Here is a 16,278-nt window from a genome sequence, read left to right as displayed (position 1 = left end):
TCGAGGTGGTGTAGACATACTCATGTCTAGCTAATTCTTGTTATAATCCCTTTGTTTTGCAGTGAGGGAGAAAACCCTTCTTTTAAAAAAGAAGAAGAAGAAGAAGAAGAAGAAGAAGAAGTCAGCGTTAATATATATAATAACTAAGATATTAATCTTTGAAAAGTGGTATCTTATACTGATTAGTTTTTTTTTTTTTTTTTTTTGAGAAACTATACTGATTAGTATTTTAATTGTGGGTTTTGGTAGTTAGAAATCAGCGCATAGTAGTTAACAATTAGAAAATTATTCTGTTAAGTTTATTTTTTTATTCATGTTAATAAAAAGTTACTGATAAAGCTATTATTAGTAAACATTTCTTAGGCTTATCTATTTAGTTTTGTTGCTAAATTTATATAAACTCTTTTATTTTATTTTATTTCTTTTTTTCCGAAGAATATAACACAACCAAAAACCTATAAACAACAATTTACATTCAATATAAAGAATATAATCAGGCTTATTCATATGTAATTTAAAATTAAGAAATTAACACAAATTATAAATTAAGATATAAATTTAGAAAAAGAACAAAGAATAAACCTGTTTGTTTTCTCTATCACTTTGAGAACCTTTTTGTTTGTTTTTTTTTTTTTTTTACATGTAGTAATATAATTTAAATAAAAAAAAGGATTAGATGAAGAGTTTGAATTGTAATCAAATTAAAATTTTGTATCAACTTATAAATTATAATAATAAAAGGATTAGATAAGAGTTTGAATTGTAATCAAATTGAGATTTTTATCAATTTAGAAATTATAGGAGAAGAAGATAAGTCAAAAAAAATTATATTAATTTTTTTAAAATTGTAAAAAAATTTCTGCAATTTAGTGCAACTACTTGGCTCAACCACGACTTTTAAGCCTAACTTTTATTATATAGTATGTGATATGATGTCATACACTCATGCTCGTACTATCATTTATTATTGACGAACATGACTCGTTCCTATCTGCTTCCTTTTATTTCTACATTTTAATATAGATTTTGATAACGTCTTTCTACCATCTGCTTACAAAGAAAACAAAGTCCTAACAATAATTGTGAAAATAATTTAAAAAATATGATAACATACCTACCATTAATGTCTTTTTTTATATGTAGATTATAGACATTTTTTTTTTGTATTTTTAGATAATTTTAATCTATGACGTCTATTTTTTATGATTGTTTTTTTATTATAGAGCAAAAATACTATAATTAATTTTTTGTGTAGACGGGAGATTGAATTTCAAATATCTTATTTGACGGCAATAAATTTTATTAATTTTTATTAATTAGCTAACTAAAACACCACAAAATGTTCCAGTCAATAATTTTTGTCACTCACCTCCCTTCATTTCCACCTTCAAAGTCTCCCTTCATTTCCACCTTCAAAGTCTGCATACGCAGTCAACATATCACACTTTCCTTCGTCCCTGAGAAAATATCTGTAATTGTTGTACAAGTATTTGTGTTTTTCGCGCGTGGGAAAACAGGCAGATATGGCAAACAATGCTGTGACTTTCCTTTTGGCGAACCTGACTCAGTTGCTCATCCAAGAATCAAAATTGCTAGGTGGAGTAGAGGATCAAGTAAGGTTACTTCACAACGAGCTGAGAATGATCAGCGTCTTCCTCCAAAATATTGAAGACAAACAACATGACAATTTCTTGGTGAAGGAGGTAGTAAGCCAAATCAGGGACGTGGCCTATGAGGCTGAGGATGTTATTGATACATTCATCATGACTTTGACAGAGCGCGCGATGAGAAGCAAGCTCAGGAACATAATCCATTTCTTTCACAAAGCAAGCACGCTTCACAAGGTTGCGAACAAGATAGAGAGAATCAAGAATGTCATCAATGAAATTTACGAGAATAGGAGCAAGTACGGGGTAGAAATAGCTGAATCATCTGGAGGAGATGCAGAAGCGGAGGAGATACTGCACAGACGCAGGAGATATGTTGAAGAAGATCATGTGGTGGGCTTCAGTCATGACACTGAGGTATTGGTGAAGCAGCTTCTTGAAGGGAGTTTGCAACGTAATGTTGTTTCAATCATTGGCATGGGTGGCTTAGGTAAGACCACTCTTGCTAGGAAGATCTACAACAACAATCAGGTCAAGAATTACTTTGATTTCCGTGGGTGGGTGTATGTCTCTCAAGAATATAAAATCAGAGACCTGTTGCTTGAAATTTTGAAAGGTATGACACCAATGCCAAAACTGAAAAAATTTATCTTGAAAGCAGAATTGAAAGAGGAATTACTTCACGGTCTGGAAGTTAAGTATAGCTCGAACAAAGATAAATTGAAAGGGACATTAATTGAAGACTTGAACGCTATCAAGGCAATGAATGATGAAGAATGCAAAAAGGCTTTGTTTGCGTTCTTGGAAGACATACAAGACCATAAGTTGGAAAAATCGTTGCCAGATTTCGTGCAAGGTATTTACAGAAAGAATGGTGAAGGATGGCTAGATTTGGATGATGATGAATTGAAAAGTTTGTTGTTTGAATGCTTGAGAGACAAGAGATACCTACTTGTCATGGACGACATCTGGAAAATTGAGGCATGGAATGAGGTAAGTGTTACCTTTCCTACTAACTCCAATGGAAGTAGAATATTGATCACTAGCCGAATAAAAGAAGTGGCATTACATGCAAGTAGTCTTAATAATAGTATTCCTCCTATTCCCCCTTATGAACTCCCATTTCTTGAAGAAGATAAAAGTTGGGAGCTCTTCTCTAAGAAGGTGTTCAGGGGATGTACATGTCCTCTAGAACTTGAAACTCTAGGGAGACAAATTGTAAAAAATTGCCACGGTTTACCACTTTCTATTGTGGTATTGGGGGGTCTTTTGACCAATAAGGAGAAAACGAATCGAACATGGTTGAAATATGTTGGCCATGTCAATTCGTATCTGAATGAGGATAGATCAAGTTGCATTGACATATTGGCTCTAAGCTACAACCACTTACCCCAATGCTTGAAACCATGTTTTCTATACTTTGGTATCTACCCAGAAGACTTTGAGATACCAGTGAGGCAACTAATCCAAATTTGGATAGCCGAGGGATTCATTCGACAAATTGGGAACAGAAATACAGAGGACGTTGCTGAAGACTACTTGGAGGAACTCATTGATCGGAGCTTGATTCAAATCGCAACAAAAAGGCTAGATGGAGGAGTCAAGACATGTCGTATCCATGATCTTTTACGAGACCTCTGTATATCAAAAAGTGCTGAAGAGAAATTTCTAGAGGTTCGTTCAGATGTTAACGTTTCACCCATGAGCAAATGTCGGAGAATTTCCATCCACTTTTCCAACCATCCATACATTTCTTCTAACCCTTTTGAGCCTTCAAATAATCGTTCTGTAATAGGCTTTGGGTTTCGGGGAACTGTCGGGCTTCAGAGTCCTCTTGACAAAGGCTACTTGAAATGGCTATGTAAAAGTTACAAGTTGGTTCGGGTGGTAGAGCTTAGTAATATGGGCATTTGTTACTTAATCCCCAAGAGGATTGAAAAGCTGGTCCTTTTGAGGTACTTAAGCATCGCATCTGGTGAGCTTCATGTCATTCCAAATTCCATATGCAACCTTTGGAATCTAGAGACGTTGGACATGAGAAATTCTACAATGAAAACAAAATGCTTGCCCAAGGGGATATGGAAGTTACAAAGATTAAGACATTTGTACATGGATGGGCCAACATCTCTACCTAAAACTAAAAAAAAAAACGGCGGCTTTACCCAATCTTCAATTCCTTACTGGTATAGCTATAAATGAAGACACTGAGAGTCACTTTGCCAAGGCCAGATTTCCTAACCTAAGAAAATTAGGATTGTATTCTTCAAGAGGGGTAGAGTCAGGGATTTTGTCAAGCCTCCGTCCCTTGTGTCATCTACAAACTTTGAAGATTTATCAACTTTACGAGTTTTCAAGTTCAATTTCAATTTGTTTGACCCTCACCAAAATAACCTTAGTAGATACAGGCTTATCTCCAGCCATCATGCGAGTGTTGGGTAGCCTTACCAAACTTCGAATACTCAAAGTAAGAAAAGTTTCCGATCAAAGCTTCCTAGATATCCTCAATTGCGATGAAAGCAGTTTTCAGCAACTTGAAGTCTTTAAAATGGCAAATCTGAAAGTTTTAGAATGGAATATGGAGCAAGGTGCAATGCCTAACCTTCAACGTTTGGTCGTCGAAAGTTGCGAGGTTTTTTGTATGCTCCCGGACGAACTATGGTGCTTGAGTGCCTTGCGGGATGTGGAAGTTTTACATCCCGATCAGGAATTGGCAGAGAGGCTTCAACAGTTGCAGATGATGGATGGATGTAAGCTCCATGTCTATCCACCTCTGAACCCAACAACTAATTGAGAAAAAGTTGATCAGTTGTGCTATGCTTTGGTGCGGGGTTGAAACCTGAGGGGTGACCATTTGCTTTGTCCGTTCATTCGTGTTTTGATGGTATGATAAGATATCACATGTACTTGTTACTCTTTTTTTTTTCTGTAATTCCCTGATTTTAGCTTTTTTTTTTTTGGATTATTTGTAATTTTGTATAGAATAAGAATAGTTAGTGTGAAAAAAGTATTTTTTATTTCCTAATTATCCAAGGTTTTAAGCCTTTATTGCTATTTTTTTCTTTTTTCCTCTTTTAAATCCTATATAATAATTTATTATGTTTATGGTGATATATCCATTTTGGTTTGGAGGAAGTTAATTAAAATGTTTAGTAAGTCTGTGTTTGGGCTTAATTATATTATGTGTTTGTTTAGGCGACTCACTAGTACTCACAAATAAAAAAAAAAAAAAATAATATGTTGACTTATAAGTGCGTCACAAATGAATACTATATAAATATATATTATATCTAATATATAATCTAATCTTATCTAAGTAGCGGTGAGTTTACTTCTCACGTTAGTGTGAGTTCTACTTCTTTTTTTCTTCTTCCTAAACCGTGGAAGTCAAAGAGTGTCCAATAGAAGCTAGTCTGTCTAGATAGGAAGGAGGCAGACACAAGTCTTTTACCATGGAAGGCAAGGTTCTCAAACGTATACAGAACATGAAGCTTACTATGGATGAAGATGAGGTTGTGTCAATCTGAGTAGTAAAGAGAGACAAAATTTTAGAGAAATTCTCCCTAAGCCTCTTAAGGCGATTTTTCACACCGAAACAAATCAACATAAGGGCTACAAAAAATACGCTGCGGTTGATGTGGAAACTGGGTGATGATATGAAGATCATTGAAGTGGGGGAGGGGCTACTACAATTCAAATTCTCGATGGAGAGTTAACTAATATGGGTCTAGAACAACGGACCTTGGTGTTTCGACAACCATCTCCTGGCCTTGCAAAGATGGGAAAAAAGGATGTCCGTCAGATCCGTAACATTCACGAAGCAACATTTTTGGATTCAAGTATGGGGCCTGCCATTTGATCTCATTAACGAAGAGGCTGGGAGTGATACTGGTAGGAGTATAGGTGAGTTGGTGGAAGTGGACTGCAAAGCGTTCAACTCGGACCAAGCCAGGTTCTTGCGGATTGGAGTGGAGGTCCCACTTGACAAACCACTCTGGCAGGGAGGTCCGGTTATTAGCCCAAAAGGAGAGATGACACGCGTGGCTTTTCGATATGAAAGACTGGTGGGGTGGTAAATTAACTGTGGTCGGATAGGCCATGAGCAAAAAGAATGTCTATCATAGAGTAATGCTGAGGATGGAGACCGACCCTATGGGGAATGGCTCAGAGCAGGAACTAGAGGAAGACAGGTTGAAGCTGATGGGGAACAAGTCCTTGCTAACTGATACCAACGATCTCCAAGGGCAAAACAACAGACCACCACAACACAACCCGAAACTGATACGCCTATGGGGTCCGAAACCGTTATCTTGCCGAAACAAAAAGATGTTAATGCCAGCCCGGATGTCACGCAATCTAAATCACGCCCCATAAATCCACTTTCACGTGGCATGAAACCCCATAACCCTCCCAGAACGTCATCACAGCTGGCCTCACTAAATGCTTCAGTTTCGCACCCTATGCAATCAAAAACCTTAAACACCTAATCCCAAAATGCCACAATAACCCAGCCACAAACCCGTTAGCCCGAAACATCCAAATATGGACCAACAACAAATACAAATCCCATTAGATACCACCGACAATCCAGCTAGCAACCTTTACAAAGTCCCAATCACATACAGCGCCAACCAAACAAAATCCAAAACCCTAGACACACCACCCTCACATGACCAACTTAATAAACCAAACACCAAGCCTATTCGAAAAAAATACATACCACCCCCAGCCAAAACACAAACTGAGCCTTCCTTGTCTAACCCATTCAAAGTTGGCACAAAGAGGCAAAATGAAAGCAACAACCATGGGAGTGATGAAGCTAAGTAGTTCAAGTTTGAGGAGAAAAAACAACAACTTGGATTATCAACGGTAGAGGCTGATACTCAGTCCTGCCGATCACAATGATCGTCTTCAGTAGGAACTGTCGGGGGCTTGGGAACCGTCGGGCAATCAAAGTCCTCTCCGAATTGGTGAGAAAAAAAGCTCCTACAATTTTGTTCCTTATGGAAACAAAATTGACTGATAGAGAGATGGAATCGATTAAAAGGGAATTAGGTTTTTATGGTATGCTAGCTGTGTCAAGCAATGGTCGTCGAGGTGGTCTGACACTACTTTGGAGAGTGGAGGTGATGGTGGACACACAAACCTATTCACTAAACCATATTTATATGCATGTACACGCACAAAATTCACAGTTATGGAGACTAACAAGATTATATGGCCATCTGGAGGAAGAACTCAAACCTGAAACATGGAGACTTATGAGACACCTACATGCCCGAGCATCCCTATTTTGGGTATGTTTAGGTGATTTCAATGAATTGTTGGCTTCAGATGAAAAAAAAAAAAAAAAAAAGTGGCAATAGTAGACCGATGGGTGCCATGGTGGAATTCAGAAACACTCTCCTCCATTGTGGTTTGGTTGATATGGGGTTTAGTGGATACCCATTCACATGGAGGAATGGAAGGCAAGGGGAAGCATTTGTTGAAGAGAGATTAGATAGGGTAGTTGCAACAATGGAATGGCGTGAGCTCTTCCCTCGAACAAAAGTGAGTCACCTCTCAGCATTCTATTCCAATCATGATCCTATTATGATGGACATGGCACCACCCACCCAACCTCAGAAAAGATGACACAAAATCTAGCGGTTTGAAGAGAAGTGGGTAGCCCACGTTGATTGTGAAAGGATAATCTAAGAGGCATGGAATCAAATACACCCACACGGTAGCCCTATGTACTACCTGTTTGAGAAAATTAAAAAATGCAGAATGGATCTCATAACATGGAGCCATGTCACTTTTGGGAATACTAGAACTCGCCTTGATGAAAAACAAGGAGAACTCACTTCACTGATGGAGGCAAGGTATGGACAGAATGTAGAGAGGATACAAGGTGTAAAGAAGAAGATAAACGAGCTCTTACACCATGAGGAGGTATTTTGGAGACAAAGGTCGAGATCCATCTAGTTACTGGCGGGGACCAAAAATACAAAATTTTTCCATTAAAGGGTGACCCAACAACGAAGGAAGAACAACATTGTGGGGTTGTTTGATAGGGAAGGAGAGTGGCACATTGAAGAGGATAAAAATTCCAAAATAGCAAAAGACTATTACAAAAAGCTATTCACATCTTCCACCTCATTGGATATGGAGGCTGTACTTGAATCTGTGGATTGGGTAGTGATGGAAGGTATGGCACAATCTTTGACCTGCCCCTATACGGAGGAAGAAGTGAAAATGGCTCTTTTCCAAATGCACCCATCTAAAGCACCGGGTCCTAATGGTATGTCACCTTTCCTTTTTCAAAAATTCTGGCATATTGTTGGGCACGATGTTACTATTGTTGTATTATCTATTCTACATTGACAAATACCTAAGAAAGATGAATTATACACATGTTGTTCTTATACCGAAAAAAAAAATGATCCAAAATATATCACGGAATTTCACCCAATTAGCTTGGGAAATGTTGTATCAAGAATTATCTCTAAGGTCCTTGCCAACCAGTTAAAACCCATTCTACCCAATGTAATTTCTAACTCACAAAGTGCTTTGTGCTTGATGGAATTATAACAAATAATACTACAGTGGCATTTGAGATGATCCACTATATGAGAAATAGGAGAAAAGGAAGAAAGGGCCACTTGGCAGTGAAGCTTGACATCAGCAAAGCATATGATGGGGTGGAGTGGGAGTTTCTCCAAAAGATTATGCTAAAAATTGGCCTACCAGAGTAATGGGTCAACTTAGCCATGAAAATAGTTCGTACTACATCTTATTCGTTTCTAATCAATGGTGAAGCTAAGGGATTCATCACACCATCCCAAGGTATCAAGCAAGGGGACCCATTTTCTCCATACCTATTCCTCCTATGTGCCGAGGGTCTTTCCTCACTCATTCAGAGAGCCATGGAAAACCAACAATTGAGAGGAGTATTGTCTTGTAATGGAGGGGTCAAGATCTCACACTTACTATTTGCGGATGACAACCTACTATTTTGTGAGACAACAACTGCTAAATGCCGAAACTTGCTTCACATATTGGAGTCTTATAAGAAAGCATCGGGTCAAGCCATCAATAGGGGAAAAAAAAAAAAACCACACTCTTCTTCAGCCTTAACACAAGACAACAGGTGAAGGAAGACATCCAAAATATGCTAGGAGCACAAATCATGACCAATTGTGAAAGGTACCTCGAGCTACCAATGGTGGGAGGCAAATCTAAGGTGTGCACTTTTAGGGATTTACAGGAGCTGATTACAAAAAAAGTAATGGGATGGGAAAAAAAAAAACTATCTCAAAGGCAGGAAGAGAGATATTAATCAAGATAATGGCATAACCAATCGCAACTTACTCCATGAGCATGTTCAAAATCCTAGCTACAATTTGTGATGATATTAATTCGGCATTAGCAAAATGTTGGTAGGGTCAAACACGAAGTGAGAAGAAAATCCACTGGATTAAATGAAGTAAATTGTATAATTCGAAGGATAGTGGAGGAATGGGATTTAGAGACATCCATGCATTCAACTTGGCCATGTTAGCAAATTAAGCATGGAGGCTGACCAAGGAATTCATTCTTTGTTTTTCAAAGTTTACAAAGTACGCTACTTTCCTAATTGCTCATTCATGGGGCCAAAATAGGGACCAACCCCTCATTTTTGTGGATAAGCTTGCTAGAGACAAGGGACCTGATAAGAACAGCCACAGTGTGGAAAGTGGGAGATGGCAGGAGCATCAAAATTGATGACCACAGGCGGCTCTCACACCCCCCACAACGACTGATGCAGATAAGAGCATGAGAGTGTGTGACCTCTTCAGTGGCACCTATAGTTGCTCTCCAATACGTTTAGGCCTAACACGGTGTGTGATATACAACACATTGATTTGGGTACAATGGCAAGCCGAGACAAACTAATTTGGAAAGAGAACAAGAAGTGCATGTTCCCGGTTAAGTCAACATATCGCGTTGCGCTTCGCATGAGGCAACCTGAACAGGTGGAGCACTCCTCGGCAAGGCAGGATAAGAGGCTGTGGAACCATATATGGCAGTTGTAGGTAGCCCCCAAGGTCAAAACATTTATCTGGAGAGCGTGCTCTGACATACTCCTAACTCGCATGAACCTTTGTTAGAGAAAGATCCCACTGGACCCAACTTGTGCAATCTGCAACCAACATGATAAGACGCTCACACTCTTTGGGGATGCCCCATGGCTAGAAATGTATGGGCAATGGTGGCTGGGAAGTTGCAAAAACGAAACTCAGTTGTAAAGGACTTCTATAGTTTGGTGCAAGAACTGATGGCTGTGTTGACGTCAAATGAAATGGGGGTTTGGGATATAGTATCATAGACCATCTGGAACGCATGAAATAGGTACCTATTTGATAGAAAGCAAACCCATCCCAGTGATGTTTTACGAGGTGCAATGATACTACTACAAGAGTACCAAAGACTTAACAACTGCTGATGTGCAACAGTGTTCATTCTCGTTGTATGCAATGCTGTTTGTAGTGTGGACATCAGCTTTTCCCATGCTTACCCATGTCAAGTCAGTCCCTCAATATGTTGTATTATGTGGGCCAGACATTAGCTTTGTACTCTTGTACTTTTATCTCAATAATATTCTATCGTTACTGTAAATAAATTATAAAAAAAAAATTATCCAATGTCCGAAAGAAAATTCAATTAAATTCTATAATTTAACTCTAATTTTTTGTTATATGTCCCAAAATTTCTTAATTTTTGTGTCAAATGAGGGATTATGCCATAAATATCAGTGTTCATTCCCAGCTAGATCTGGATTAACTTTTGCAAATCAGGTAGATTCAAAACTTTAGCAAATTAGAAACTTCAAGCGGGTTGAAAAATTAAATCCTACACAACTAACGGTACATATTAGCACCAGCTTTTTACACCACTGCCATAACCGAGGAGTTAGACTCAGAGTCCATTGGAAAAGACCTCTTAAAGGGGGACTCATATTGCATATTTTTCAGGTTTTAAAATTAATTATAGCTGATATTCCCGCAATATTTGATAGTGTGACTCAAATATTTCAGTTGAATAACCTGAATTGGACTTAAAACTTAATGACATAAAAACCTTTCTTTGATTTTATTTTACAACCTGGTGAGGCTGGGGGATTAATCCATTTCTATATACATGACATTAGGTTGAGAAACGTAATTATTTCAGTTAAGGGATATAATTATCCACACCTTTCATATGCCTTTTGAAAAGGTAGTTATATGGAGTGGCTTAACTACATCCTTCATTGATTTCTTATTATTCTAAGAGGTTCCCAAGTTCTTGCTTCTATCAGATTTTGCGGTTACTTTTTGCTAAGAAATGCATATCTTAGTGGCTAAATTTTACTTGAAATTCATTACCAACTGATGTGGTAGTGAGTTTTTACTTTTGTGAGAACTAGATCTCAATTTATGGATAGTAGGGGAAAATGTAATGCGCCACATAAGTTTGTAAGACTGTGGATGTATATCTGTCTTCTAATTTTATTTTTTCTTCCTGTGGATTTCTCATTGATGTGATTCAGTGATTGTCAATTGGTTTCCTATAGGTTATCTAAATGGAAATTGGCAATAAGTCATTGACAAATACATCACTGAAATTCCTAACTTTTAGTTCATGGCTCTCTATAATCTGCCCTGTTAGAAATACTGAATAAGTATATTGTATTTCTCAGTGAAAGAATATACATGAGTGCCTTTATATAAGAGGCATATGAGTGCAGTACAAATAAGAGTGTAATACAAGAATGTGTGCTATATAAGTAATATAGTTGGGCCTAAAGCCCACAACACTATACATGTTAATAGCCCCCCTCAAACTCAAGGTGGATGTGAGACCAACTTGAAGTTGTCAACCAAAGTACGAAGGCATTCCTTAGGATGTGACTTGGTGAAGATATCTGCAAGTTGATCTTTAGAGGAGACTGAGATCAGCTTTAGAGCACCATAGACAAGATGATAACGGATAAAATGACAATCAATCTCGATGTGTTTAGTCTATTCATGGAAGACATCATTGTGAGCAATATGAATGGTACTCTAGTTGTCACAAGAAAGAGGAGTAGCAGAGGATGTAGACACACCTAAATCTTTGGAAAGCCATTATAGCCAAAGGAGCTCAGATGTGGTATTAGCAAGGACACGATATTCTACTTCAGTACTAGAGCGGGCCACATGAGTTTGTTTCTTGCTTCACCAAGAAATTAGAGAAAAACCAAGAAGAAAGCAATAACCAGTGGTGGACCTGTGATTAGTGGGATCACTTGCCCAATCAACATCAGAAAATGCATAGAGAATAAGAGGAGACTAAGCAGAGTAGAAAAGACCATGAAAGAGAGTGCCCTTTAAATATTGAAGAATGCACATAACAGCAGCATAGTGAGTCGATTATGGAGCAGCCAGATATTGGCTCACCTGGTAAATAGCATAGGAAATGTCTGAACGAGTGACAGTGAGTTAAACTAGGCTGCCAACCAAGCGTCTGTAAAGAGAGGGATTAGACAATGGTTTCCCCCCTGAGGGAGTTAGATGCACATTAAGCTCAACTAGAGTGTCAATAATCTTGCTATCACTGAGTCCAGCTCAAGACAAGAGTTCAGAGGCATACTTGGCTTGAGTAATATAAAGTCCATCTATAGAATGAGTGATTTTAAGACCCAAGAAGTAGCTGAGATGTCCAAGATCTTTCATCTCAAATTGCTGACTGAGAAAATCCTTGAGTTCTTGAATGCCATTGAGGTTATCACCAGTTATGATCACATCATTTATATACAAGAGAAGTAAAATAGTGCTTTTGTTAGTGCGATGAAGAAATAAGGCAGAATCATAATGATTGGCCATGTAACCCAAGCGAGAGATGGTAGACCTAAATTTGGCAAACCAAGCTCATGGAGCTTGTTTAAGGCCATAAAGTGCACGTCGAAGGTGACAAACCTTTTTTGATTCAACAGAAAGACCGGGAGGAGGTTGCATATAAACTTCTTCACTTAAATCCCCATTAAGGAATGCCTTTTTGACATACATCTGAAAAATGTCCCATTTACTGGTAGTAGCAACAGCTAAGAGAGCACGAATAGATGAGATACGAGCAACCGAAGCAAAGGTCTCTTCATAATCAATCCCATACTCCTGTGTAAAACCTTTTGCAACAAGACGAGCTTTATAGCTCTCAATGGACCCATCAGAGCAAGTCAAAATCTTGTAGCGCTTTGATACCATGTTAAATATTAGCTATGATATATTCCATATTGAATATGCTTGAACATATGAGGAAGAGAGAAGCATAAAATAGGAACTCAAGAACACAAGGCTTATGTGTTTTAGCCTTACAGCTTACATCCGCGGAGGAAACCCTTAAGGGCTACATCTTTATTATATAAGAGTGTAATACAAAACCTGTATTACAATAAACCATAACATATGTATATATAGTAGACTAAACCTTAAACTAATAGACTTCTAGTACAAGTAGGAGACTTGCCTTGCACACAAAGTAGAATTAGACTTGGGCCTATGCTAATGGGCTAATAAATCTTTAACACCCCCTCTCAAACTCAAGATGGAAACTTGATGAAATCTTGAGATTTGATTAGGTTGAGAAGATCCCTTGAATGAAGTTTGGTTTTGTGACAGTGGTTTGAGGAAGACAATAGTCTTGTAGTGTTGATGCGACTTCTGAAAGTGGCATGGCTATACTGAAGAGTTTTAATGGCAGTAGTGGAAAGCTAAAGAAGATGAACGTAGTGAAGAGATACCATGGAAGATAGAGATTGTTCTTAAACACACTGTAAAGACAGAAAACCATGGCCTCAAGAAGGTGGCTCTGATACCATGTTAGAAATACTAAATAAGTGTATTGTATTTCTCAGTGAAAGAATATACATGAGTGCCTTTATATAAGAGGCATATAAGTGTAGTACAAGTAAGAGTGTAGTACAAGAACGTGTGTTATACAAGTAATCTAGTTGGGCCTAAAGCTCACAACACTATACACGTTAACATGCCCCACTTACCATATGATGGAAAGTGATGGTCTATTTTTTTTGAGGATGTTAGGGCATGTCTCACATGCATGCTAAAATATAATAGGTTTGTCATCACAAACCTTTATTAATAACCTTATAGTTAACTTTTCAAGCTTTGCACAATCTTAAGTTGTTTCCCCATTTTTTACTAAGGTCACTTCTCATCTTAGTTCTCACTCAAGAACTAAAAATTTGCTTTTGCCTAGAGTTATTATTTTTTAATATTCTTTTGTGTTGATTTGCAAACTACAGTAATCTGTCAATATGAACACTTCAAATATCCAAAAATAGATGATTAGAGATAAATTAGTCAAATTGATTTCTTAAATTTGGTTGACACAAAATACTTGTCTTTTTAATTGTTAAAGTAAATAGGGAAAATAATTGGAGGATATGCAATTCAGTAGAGAAAGACTATGTAAACCGTGTGTCTCAAAACCTGGCCTTGGAATTTGCAATATGAGTTGCAAAAGGCCTGAAATTATACATTTATACATTTATAGAGAAAAATTCAACACTGTGCCCTTAATTTGTTAACTTGGACCTCAGATTGTATTCAAGCCACCTCTTGGCTTTACCATTATGAGTCCCTATTTTTAGACAATACCTAGGCCAAGTGCTGATGTGGGATTTGTCCTTTTTTAGATAGTTCCTAGGCTCTATTAGGACATATGTGAGACTTGTTAGAGATATATGTTATGTAAATTGACTAATCCTTTGACAAAACACACTTTACTTGTAATTGGGTAGATCTAGGATGTGTTTAGTACTTGAAGGAACAAGAGTTCAAGTTTAGTATTGAAGCAATGCAAAACTGTCCAAGAAACAAGTGAAGAAGTGTTGTTCATTACAGCTTGACAGATAGCCTAATAAAAACATATCTAACGAAGCTTAATGATGGATCTCGACAGCAGCCTGACAAAAGCTGTATCTATCAAGAATTACAAAATTAAGATTTTCAGATCTGATTTCATGCATATCCATGTGTATTTGTGTAGGGTTTCTTTTCTCACAACCCTAAATATATATAAGGATTATTTTAAGGGCCGTCACAAGCAATGCAAAGGTTGTTGCAATTGTTGTTACACACATCTTGTGACCGGAGACAATTTGCCCTAGTTCATCATATTCTTTGAAGAAGCTACTATGTCTTTGTACCAAGGGTTTTGTAACCAATGAGCTTCCTGATCTTCATCGTTAGATGAACTTAAGAACTTTGCAGCCAACATCTTCCTTAATTTGGTGTGTTAGTCACGTACTTGGATCTGCACTTCGATAGGTTAGTCACGTACTGGGAGCCATGCATTTGAAATGAGAGATTGTCACTACATCACAAGTCCAATTAGGTATTGAGATAAAAGTTCAACTGTAGGTTGGTATAAGGTACTGAGATTCCTTTACTTGTAACCACTTGTTTTGATAATAGTGAATTCTCGGGAGTGGTGGCCTTAAATTCACCCAATGGGGTTTTGCTTTGGTGGTTTTCCCCATTCGTAAACAAATCACTTGTGTCAAATTTATTTTCCGCCGCATTCAACTTAGTTGGTGATTTGTTTGTGCTACCACGCTTATTGCATATAATTGAATCTAATTAATTCACTTGGTTAATTAATTGATTAATTTTACCAAAGGGGTCGATAAATTCTTGGCCTATCAAGTGGTATTAGAGCAGGCACACTCTGATTAGGGTTAATCTTTGCTGTGTGATCCATTAACCCCTGTTCGTCATGGATAGAGGATAATCTCTAATTATACCTCATTTATTTGATGGCACTAACTATGCATACTAGAAAGTATGTATGAGAGCTTTCTTGCAGTCTTTAGATGAGAATGTGTGACAAGTTGTGGAGATTGGCTGGACTAGCCAAAGGAAGTGCCGGTTGATTGGGATGATGCCAAGATCAAAGCGGCAAACTTCAACAGTAGAATGCTTTATTCAGTACGGTCACCAATGAGGAGTTCAAAAAGATATCCTCTACTGAAACTACTAAGGAAGCATGGACTATCCTCCAGATAACCTATGAAGGGACAAAGGCTATCAAGGATTCAAAATTTTAAAGGCATACTACGAGCTTTGAAGAGATTAAGATGGAGGAGGATGAGTCATTTGATGAGTTCTAAGCCAAGCTGAAAGACATAGTCAACTCTGCCTTTAATTTTGGGGAAACTATTCCCGAACTCAAGGTTGTAAGAAAGGTGCTTAGATCTCTGCCTGAGAGATTCCATGCTAAGATCACTGCCATTGAAGAATCAAAGGATATTGACTTTATTCCTTTGACAGAGTTGGTCGGCAACTTGCAAACCTATGAATTGGCTTTGACTAGGATTAAGAAATAAAGCAAAAGTAAGAGTGTGGCACTGAAGGCCAAAAGCAATCAGACATATGAGTCTTCTGATGATAAAGATTCCAAGATGAAATCCTACATCACTAGGCAATTCAAGAAATTCATGAAGAATGTCAATGCAAAAGGATTTGACAAGGACCGTAAGTAATCCAGTTTGTCTCAATTTAAGAGCCAAGACAGAGGAAAGAAAGATGCTGAGGACAGTGGTTAGTACATTATTTCCTCCGAACCAAAATGTTTCGGATGTCAAGGTTTTGGACACATGAAACAAGAATTT

General features: G+C 37.7%; 2 pseudogenes; both read left to right on the top strand.

Annotated features, from left to right (window-relative positions):
- The window catches only part of LOC142644173 (alcohol dehydrogenase 1-like), a 100,163-nt pseudogene that overhangs the window by 43,990 nt on the left and 39,895 nt on the right, over positions 1–16,278 (top strand).
- Positions 1,524–4,562, top strand: LOC142642297 (disease resistance protein RPP13-like; annotated as a pseudogene).

The sequence above is a fragment of the Castanea sativa genome, chromosome 7, assembly GCF_040712315.1.
Source record: "Castanea sativa cultivar Marrone di Chiusa Pesio chromosome 7, ASM4071231v1".
In the NCBI taxonomy this organism is placed as follows: Eukaryota; Viridiplantae; Streptophyta; class Magnoliopsida; order Fagales; family Fagaceae; genus Castanea; species Castanea sativa.
Note: the sequence above shows the minus strand (reverse complement) of the source record. Positions and strands in the feature narration are given on the sequence as shown.